The sequence below is a fragment of the Salvia hispanica genome, chromosome 3 (genome assembly GCF_023119035.1).
Source record: "Salvia hispanica cultivar TCC Black 2014 chromosome 3, UniMelb_Shisp_WGS_1.0, whole genome shotgun sequence".
In the NCBI taxonomy this organism is placed as follows: domain Eukaryota; kingdom Viridiplantae; phylum Streptophyta; class Magnoliopsida; order Lamiales; family Lamiaceae; genus Salvia; species Salvia hispanica.
The window spans coordinates 43,135,668-43,146,602 of NC_062967.1; the positions used below are offsets into that span (position 1 = coordinate 43,135,668).

The 10,935-nt window shown below is 31.9% G+C and overlaps 1 long non-coding RNA gene across 1 annotated transcript; it reads right to left on the reverse strand.

Moving 5' to 3' along the window:
* Positions 1-6,102: 6,102 nt before the first annotated feature.
* Positions 6,103-8,685, reverse strand: LOC125212808. Its single transcript, XR_007174777.1, has 3 exons — positions 8,526-8,685; positions 7,328-7,450; positions 6,103-6,331 (listed from the first exon to the last, which is right to left on the reverse strand). It is a non-coding gene; the product is annotated as an uncharacterized LOC125212808 (long non-coding RNA).
* Between the last annotated feature and the right edge of the window lie 2,250 nt (positions 8,686-10,935).

The window sequence follows — 10,935 nt, forward strand, 5'->3', positions numbered from 1 at the left end:
TTCTTGAATTGCAACAAGATTTAAATATCAATTTAGCATTATGATCAATAGCATGAGTAGTATGTACACCAAATCATGCAAACCATAATATTCAATTCTAGTATTCCTTCCGTCCATGGTAAGATGACACATTTCTTAGTTGGCACGAGATTTTGAGAATTGTTGGTTAATGTGTTTAAATGAAGTGAGAAAGAGAGGTTAATATTTAATTGGAGTGAGAAAAAAGTGGTTGGGTGTATTAAGTGGAGAGAAAGTTACCAAAAATAGAAATGTGTTTTATAGAAACTAAAATGTACTTATCATGCCCCACTCTAAATGAATACTTTACCCATCCCTAATAAATGAAACATTTCAAATTCGGTAAACGATTTTATACAATTTTAATTTATGATATAAGAGGAGTAAAATAAATAAAATAAATGACAAAGAAGAGAGGTATGACTAATGATGAAAGAGTATGAGCTAGTTAGAATACGATAAACAAATAAAAAATATATATCTATGAGTAGAAGAGAAAAAATCGGATAATTGGAAAAAATAAATAGCTCAACAATTGTGATCAACAAAACTTAAATATTCATAAGTTTTGAAAAATATCTTTGTAAACAATATTTGTAGTGAAACATTTCATATTCGGCAAACGATTCGTACAATTTTAAGTATTCATAACATTATAAACAATAACAAAAAGAAAAATGTACTCCTCCCAACTTATACCAATCTGGAGCAACTTATTTCGATTCGGAGTATCCTTTGCTATCAGAGATTCAAACTTGAGTCTGAATTGGAGAAAGAAGACTCATTCATCTAACCTAATTTTAAAAGGTAAAAATTTCTTCACATTAATAACACTGTACCTAGTTTATAACAAATTGCAGGTTCAAAATACCTAGCTTATCTGAAAATAGACATACAGGTGCTAACGAAAATTGAAATTATAAATTTAATATTAAGCTTATGTTGTCATAACTTTCACATGTCACATAACAAATTAATATTTGAAATGCATTCATTCTTGATATCATATATTTGTTTTTGGGATATGTACATTTTATTAGTATATACACTATTACCAATTCAAACTAACAGAATATATTAGAAAATTAAAAAAAAAAAAAAAATTAAGTGTTCAATCATATAAAAAAGAAAAAAAGAAAAGAAAAACTCAAATTTGGTTAATTGAAGTTCAAATTGATCAATTGAAGATTTATTGTATCAATTGGGATAAATTGGAAATAGATTAATTGAAAATTCGATTGATCTGTATGTAATTCAATTTAACATTTAATTAAGCAATAAGAAAGATTGGTGATTCAATTGATTAATTGGTACTCAATTAAGATTTCAATAGTTCAATTAAGAATAACATGAAATCCAATTGATCTACGTTCCAACCGATCACTTGAGAATTCAATTAACCAATCGAATTCATTTGGCTAGTATGATAAAAATATGAAGATTCTAATATTCAGTTGAACTTAAGAATAATTAAAAATTTTAGTCATTCAATTGAATCGAATATGAATTGTATCTTTCTACTTGGTCTACAATAAATCGAAATTCTTAGTTGTTCAATTGAATATAAAATTATTGGAATCCCAAATTTTTAGGAATATTTTAGTTTTTATTGAAATAATTTGAGATTTCAAATAATCTTTGATTAAATAGAATAATTATATATTTGAATTGATCGTAGATTTATTGGAGTTTTCAACATATTTACTTAAATTAATACATTACTTAAAAAATATTAATTGTAAATGTAAAGAAAACATATTAGAAGTCCTAACTAAAACCTAATTAAGACATGATATAGCTTGATATATAAAACTCAATAATAGTTCTATCTAATAAAAAATAAATTCAATTCTAAAATTTAATACACAAAGCCCAAACTAATATGCTAGCGTAGTAAGTAACTCTATATGTACAGATTATATGCAATATTTTTTGGAAAGATAAACCCCAGGCTTTCCAGGCTTTCCTTGCTAATAGATACACCATACATACAACTCATATAGAGATTATCTCATTTTCTCATCTCAATAGAATACAACCGATTTTCTTCTTCCTATCCATTTTCCCTCACAAAATTGCCTCTCGAAAGTCAAAACTCTCTAGAACAATTTCAATTTTGACCCAAATAGAAGGCAAAATAGAACTCCATATATAATTCAATTAATTAATTAGTAAAATATAATTTGAAACATACTGTGTATAATAAATTAATATTGCCCAACCAAATTATATTTTTCGTGGATTGGAAAGCCCAAACAATATATAAAACTCAAAATACTCATGCTTCTATTAAATTAGTAATTTTTTTTGATACATGCATCACCTCTAAAAGAGCTTTGCAGAATTCGTCAGAGCACAATGCTCGATACCTCATTGTATAATTATTTTTCTTTGCAGAATTATTTGGAGTTACTACAACATTTTTAAAGGAAAAAAAATAAATAATTACCCATTTCCCGCCTAAACTGTCTCCCGGTGGCAGTTTAGTGAATTTTCACACAACTGCCATTTTAGATATTGATAGATATGTCAACCCATGAACACTAGTCATTGACATACTTGGATTTTACATGTTTTTAGAGGATGGTTATGTATGAATTTGGTCATATTTTGTCTATTATTGGTCATGTTTATATCTACTTTTTCTGGTATGTTGACCATTTTGTTAAGAATATGTAGAAAAAGGAACAAAATACGTGGATGTTGTAACATCCCGCTTTTTCGAACTCTAATTTTTGTGACGTGGAAATTTTTGCATTAAATGTTTTTAATGCTATGATATACGTAAAATTAAATGATAAATGATTTATTGCAACATTCTTGTGACCTAATTGCGATATGGAGTCGAGTTTGAGTTGAATGGTCAACTTGTGGAATATGTGACGTGGCTATTGAATAGTCAATATTGTGGAAAATATGACGTGGCCGTGGAATGGTCAAGGTCGTTTGAAAATGTGAAGTGGAGGTGAATTTCGAAAAGGTGGATATTTTGATGTGGGAAGAAATAATTTTTGTGGTGAAATATTTTCCTAAGGGATGAGTGAGAATTTAATAGGAGCATTATTTAAGTATGTGGAATTTTCGACCCTCTCCTATTTATTGGAAAGAAATCCTATTTTTCTTGGATTTAATTATTGCTTGGGATAATTATCCAAATTAAATCCAAAGTCCGATTATTCCTATTTATTGATGAAATTTTCGGCCCCTATATTTGTCTCTAGGGGGATTTTCGAAAATCCCTTGTGATATGGGAGAAGGGATTATTTTTATTATTTGATCCCTTGTTTATTCTCTTCCATAAATAAATTCAAATATCCTAGCATATCTTGCCAAATCTAAGAAGATCTTGCCATATCCTAATTAAAATAGGATTTAAATTAAATTCCTTCTAAGGAATTAAAAGTGACGCCACTTTTCCTTTTAAATTGGGGAGTATTATTATTATTCTTGCTCCGTGATATTTTATTCTACTCCGTGATATTTTATTCTACTCCGTGATATATTCAAATTAAATCATAGGCTAATTTAATAGCCTAGAATTCGAAATTCCCTACTTTTCCTCAACCAAATTAACGCCACTTCCCCAACAAATCTCTCCCAAATCTTTATTTATTTAATTATTGGATTATATCTTGCACTCTATAAATAAGAGTGAGAAACCTAACCCTAGCATCACTAAATCACGCCCCCACTCCCCAAAATTTCGATCTCTCTCTCCCCACTCTCTCTCAAATTTTTCTTCTACCTTCTCCATGAATTCTTCATCATTTGGAGAAGAATTGAAGCTGCAATTCAAGAATTCATTGAAGAATCAAGATTTTACTTGTTTCTACCGTTTGTTTTTGCAAGAAAAGGTACTTCTATTATTAATCTTTTCTTCCTCTACCGATTAATCGGTGTTTCTGAGTCCACATGCATTTAGAACGAGGGAAGGAGAAATTAATCGGTGAATTTGGATGCATGTGTGTGTGTGTGGCCGAGAGTGTGTGTGTGTATGTGCATGCCTCGGTAGGCGTGCACATGTGTGTGGTGTGTGTGCGTGTGTTGTGTGTAGAAAAGCACTCATGCGTGACACGAATTGATGATAAATCTGGAATTGTTGTGTGAATAAAAACGATATGATAATCGTACTTTGATTTTGATTGTTGATTTTGAAAATAATCGAAGGGAAAAGGGAAACGTGAGATCATGCATAATTTTAATCCATGATTTGAGACTTATTTGAAAAATATGAACTAAAGGTGATAGTTCGCGTTCCCGGTGTGATATCAAGAAGAAGTGCGTTTTTGTTGAACTCGAAGGAAATCGAGGTGGGCTTTATTCTAAACTCTCTTCTATGTGCAAATTTATGATGTTGGAGAAATAAGGGTGGATTGAACTGTTATGCCATGCCTATAAATTATTTTGGATATTGTGAGTGCCTGATGCCTAGATTGTGAGTACGCTCCATTAGGCTACAGTGGCTATATAAACGAATTCGGGTCTGAGTAGGGCCGCAAACCCTACCAGGCTGTGTACACGGTGGGATCGGGAGCCGTCCTTGCTAGTCGGCCGGTCTCGTGGGCGAAAAGTGTGGCCACACTTTCGTCGCACTATGGAATGATTGTGATTGTGATTGTGATTGTGGAAATGATGAGAAAATGGGAGGTATTGTTTGACTGGCCAGTCCATGATATATTTTGTGATACTCGATGCTTATCTTTAAATAAATGCAAAACCTCGAGTTCACTATGGTAAGGGTGGCATAACTATAAAATGTTTTGGCATGAGTCCACTGAGTATGTTTAAAATACTCAGCCCTGCATGTGTTTTCCCTATGTACAGGTTGAGCGGCGATGGGCGGTCGGTGGTGTTGAGATAGTGAATCGAATAAAATGGATGATTGGAACTTTAAGTGTAGTCGTGTCTTCATACATGACTCCGCTTTCTCTTGAAATGCTTCCGCTGAATATTTTTTGGAAAACTTATTATCTTGGTTGTTTCGAACCTATTTCTTTGTTTTGGAATGTTGGGAAATATTGCGTTTTGTTGGAGTTATGCTAAACCTTGATTTCTGAGCTTAGTCTATTATATCTTTTAAATCTTGATTCTCGTGAGTTAGACGTTGACTTTTGCATTGATACTTCATTAAATGCTTGGTCGAATCTCTTTAAATGAAACCCTAGCCTACACTTTTGTCGTCTTAAGTTCGCCTAGTTAACAGTCGCCGTATTTATTATACCCTAGAAATGCCGGGTTGTTACAGATGTGCAGCAGCCTTTGTTTGAGACAATATTTATGAGAGATTTTTAAGTCCAATTATCCCCTAATGCATATCAATCTCTTCGTCTTCGAAAGAGCTTCGTATGGGTATCTCGCACTCCTCAATCGGAGTTCGGTAGAAGAGTTATGGCCGTTATAAGAACATTGCGCGTTCCAGAAACTTTCACGCAGCCGAGTGAATTATTACCCTGTAAATTCACTCGGACGGGTACGATGATTCTGCGCAGAAAAGGTCAGAAACTGGTCGAAAATCATCACCCGGTCGGGTGATTTTTACACTTAATAACACCACCTGGCCGGGTACGTTGTTTAGGCGTATTCTTATGCCAAAAATGCGATTTTTATGGGGGATTAAAGGGAAAACGCCTAGGGTTAACAGTATTCTACACCTACCGCCTCCACACTCACACAGACACCCAAAAAAACCATTGAGAGAGAGAATTGAAGATTGAAGACTTTAAATCGGAAGATTGAAGCTTCATTCCATAGATTCGTTCCACAGGAGTTCATAGTATCCATCTCTTATGTCCTTTCATTGAATTATTTGTTTCAAACATGGTTTTTGTGAAGAACATGAGTAGCTAAACAATCCTTGTAGAATTCTTGGTGATGATGCACTGATTTCATAGTTTTTATCCAATTAATTTTATTCTTGCCTTGCTCTTGTAGTTATTTGATTATTTTTGGGTTTATTACTTTCAATTGCTTGATCGCCATTTGATTGTGTAGGATTAATTAGATTAATCGGAAGATGAATGTAACACCCCCTACCCGATCGTCCACCAGCCGAGTAGATGATGTCACAACTCCGGTACCATAAAGTATGGAAATTTAAAATTTTTATTTCTGAATTATTCAAAAACAAATCTTTAAATCAATAATTGATATTTACAAATATAGTGGAAGTAGCTTAGTTTAATATTTAATGCTAACATGCCACAACTAACTATTCGAAAGATCTATCTCTAATAGAGCTCAGTGACCCACCAAGGATGCAGCGCTGAGACAGACATGAACGAACATCGACTGATACTCTCCAATGCCAACTATCCTGTAGCACACTCAACACTTTAGCCAAAATTCTCTTCAAGTAATAATTATACAACTTAATATCCTGACAATTATTTTATTCACCAATTATTACCACTTCTATCATAATATTATCATTTTATTAATTTCTAACATAATTTAGGCAGCATCTCCCCTATAACCATCACATGCCCATAAACCAACAATGAGTAAATTCAGTCCCAGAACATATCAACTGTCATCATCCTCTATCTCATGGAATTTACCAGATTTATAATCATATATCACTTCGTAAACCAATAGGATAGAATACAAAGTAAATGCATATCATCAATTATTATTCACACTAACACGTATATAGATCACCGAAATTTTCACATAATCAAACACATATAGCCCAATTAAGTGCTTAGTGACGGACTAGGGTACACGGACCAGATCAGAAACAGAATCAGATGCAGAGCGGAATTTGTCCTCGAGAGGATTCCGCACAGACCACCCATTTAGGGTGCAGACAGAGACAGAGATCACAGATCACAGATCAGAGTTCAGAGGCGATCCTCGCTTCGGTTATCCAGAAGACGAGCGATCACAGATAATGCAGCGCTGCTGTCCTATGGCATGCCAATTGTACCCACAGAATACACTCAAGCACGGGGCGTAAACACAATCAAATATACTTATTTTCGTATCAATACTTATATCCAACATAACACATCAACACAGACAGACAAATCAGACCTCATCACATGTAATCACATTTGCATACATCATCAACACATATCATTTATCACATTCATCTTAACGCTCATTTCCACATTTATCTACAGTCACAAACATATTATTCCCTTTTGCATATTTCATTACCAACTCATGCAACGATTCATCACAACCTTATATTTTACTTCATAAATCATTTATCACATAATCAATTATAATTTACTTAGACAACAGGTCATATAGAAATCACATAAAAGCAAGTAAGAGAATTAGGCAACATAAGTGTTGAGCATGCTACCTGTCAGGCTTATGAGCATAAGCTCTTTTATCACATTTACGTTTTAGTCACTTCGCACCCTTTTTCTCTTCCGATCCCTTTGTTCCTTTTCGGCCATCGCTGAGAAATCTCTCGCTTTATTTACTAATCACATGCAACTCATATTAATCTCCTGACCATTCATTTATTCTATAAACTCTATAATAACTTTATTTCTCTATTTAGTCTCATTTTTTATAATCTTCTGATTTTCGATTCTACCTTTCTAATTATCAATAGATGACTCTCTTTATGCCTCATTATCATCCTTAACTATGCATTAACACTTTAACCCTATTTATCCAATCTTTTTCCCCCCTTTGTAGAAACTAGTACTATTCACACAGTATCGTTCACAACTTATTTCCACCTTGTTATAAATTCAGTAAAATACCAAATGACTATAATAAATTCTAAGATTAATTATACATATTCAATATACCATAATTCACGACATACATCAGTTTCATACCTTTGCATATCATGTAATTATCCAAAAATATTGGTTAAACTCTATGTTACTATTCATAGAAAGTATGTACCTTTTATTAATATTTTTATCAACACCAATCTTATTTAGTAAATTCTCAATAATTCACATTTAACATCCATATTCATTCTAAATCATATTTCCATGATCAAGTCATCTAAATAAACTCACTAACCTCAACAACTCAATCTCCCCTTAATCTTGTTCATTTTATCAAATAGTAGATTATGCTTCAGTCATCAATTTTAGTCTCATTTCCATGCTTAATCCACTTATATACTCAACATTTATTCATTAGTCATCATCATATTCAATCCTTAAGCTTCAATATTCCAATAGCTTTTCTAAAATATACCAAAAGAATATTATAAATTCTAATAAATTCACTTTACAACATCTTCCCTAGTATCCATTTCTAACATAAGTTTTACCATTTAACAATACCAATATAAGGATCTATAAGCTAGGGTTTCTACCTCATAAGGAACTCCAAGCATAGATTCTAATTAAACCATTCTAAGGGCAAAATTCTAGTCAATTCACATTTACGTACACCCTATAAATCATCAAATTCGAAAAAATAAATCACTTCCTACCTCTTTTCAAAATGAACGAAATGTGGCAGCCTAAAATCAATATTCATCCATTTATATGCTATAAAAAAAATAGGATAGGAAGATGAGGAGCTACCTTGATAACCTTTAAATTTCTCATTAACTTCAACAATTTGACAAAAATGAGCGGTTCAATGGAAGAAAAGAGCTTGGGTTTCCTCCTATGGTGGAGCACGATTTTTTTTTCTTCTTGATTAAGAAGATGAATAGTAGCTTAGGGTGATATTTATTGTAAGCCACTAATATTGTTTTATTTGTTTAAATATTAAAGAGACAAATGGCACTCATTTAAATCATTTGAATTGATCTAGAATTTTCTATCATTCTAACACATGTTGGAGACCCAAAATATCACCTACTTAACTAAAATAAACGTTCCTATAATTTTTCTTGAAGATTTTGATATTTTCATGTGAAAAGACCAAAATGCCTTTCCACTGAATTCTCAATACGAACATCGTATATATTCTAATTTCTTTCTCAATCTTACTCAAATTATAATTAAAATACCTAATTATAATGTTACAATACCTCTAATTAATGTTCAATAATAAATCTTAATTAATTTGGTCTTTTTCGCCATCGGAACAATCACCAAAAACCTGATATACAAGTTTTACACTTCTTAGTGTAGTTCTTCTAATCTCTCCATTTCCAGCCTTATATTATTTCCTAACACTTAATTTTCATTTATTCACTTTCTAATCATATGCTTTAATATTTCAATTTATTTCATTCTCAATTTCGAGTTAATATGCGAAAACATCTTACAGATAATTTATACTAGTTTCTAATATCATTTTCATTCTTTATAATTCATGTACTATTTCAAAATCTCCAGTCTCATAAAATTTTAATCATATTCTTGATTACCACTATTTTCAATATCGAATTATTCGACAAGAGTCCTGATTCTCCGTTTTTCTTTAACCGGAAAAATCAATTTCCGACTAAGGTCATTTAGTTGGGGTGTTACAATGAAATAATTAATCTTGAAATAAGAATAATTCTCACCTTAATACAATAGAACTCGGGAGAATTGAGGTTTTGAGTGAGGTCTTTAACCTAGTCGAACTTATGGGAAGTAGGGGTTTAGGATTAGAAGGGGACTTCAATCCTAGCACCTAATCTACAAGTTTCTCATCTCGGGAGGGGGTTTAATCTATAATTGTGGCCGACTTAGTAAATCTAGAGACACCAAAAGGTAAAACAATTTGATTGGATAAGAGCTTGGAATTGTGCATTGGATCCTTGAATTCTACATTTTTCTCCATATTATCTTCTCACTCTGTGTTAGAAAAAAAATAAGTCGAGTCAACGTTTATTTGCTTATTATATGTTTTTAGTAGTGTTAGAAAAAAACCAAACCTTTCTCGATTCTCTAGATAGTAGTCAACGTTTGTTCGTGGTAGTTAAGTTGAAACAAATTTGTCTCTATGGGATACGATACTCTTGCTTGTTAATGGCTACACTAGCCTCGTACACTTGCGGGTATCACTTGTATTAAAATAAGTCGAGTCAGTCATGGCGTAATTTTTCTTGCAGAAAAAGGGCTCGATTCGACTTATTATTGCTTTGTTTTATTATTTCGTTGCAATCTTCATTCCACTTATCATTATTATTTTGCTTTCGATTATACTAATTAGAATACCGCATGTAAACGGCTCAGATATTTCAACCCAATATTTCTAACATGGTGCACATCTCTTAGATTCTTAACATCTTTCTTGTTTATAATTACTGTTATTTAGTACACATATTTTAATTAAAAAACAAACATTACAACCTAACTTTAATTTTATTAACTAACATTAAAATAATAACATAAAAAATTGAACTTCAAATGCGGTCTTTGGAAAATGCACTTACAAATTTACAATTTTTAAATTTTCACTTTTTAAATTCTTGAACTGGAAAGAATATTGTTGTATGTCTAAACTTTAAAAACGCACAAATGTCAAATTCATTCACCTATTATTCCATCAGTCATTATATTCTCTCTCTTTAATCTTAATGTGACTAACGCATTAACTATCTATTTTTTTTAGACTATGCAAAAATATGAAAATTTGTTATGTAACTGAAATTATTCATATATATTATTGACTCACTTTTATTTTACTACTAAAGCTACCTTGTACAAGGCTAATATAATAATGGCAAGTAATATTCCATCAAGACTATAGTGTCAACCTAACCTTGTACAAGGCTAATATAATAATGGCAAGTAATATTCCATCAAGACTATAGTGTCAACCTAAGTACCATGATTCCATGAACTAGTCTTAACTAAGAACCATTCTTAACTATTGTAAGGTGAATTAGATTGGGTTTTTGTAATAACAAGAAAAACGATGTGCAAGATGATGTGGGAAAAGGTAGATTTTCTAGGATCTAATGCGCAATTTTAAACTATTATCCAATCAATTCCTTTGTCTTTAGTGTACGTAGAATTATCAAGTCCGTCGTTTGATTAGATTGAACCC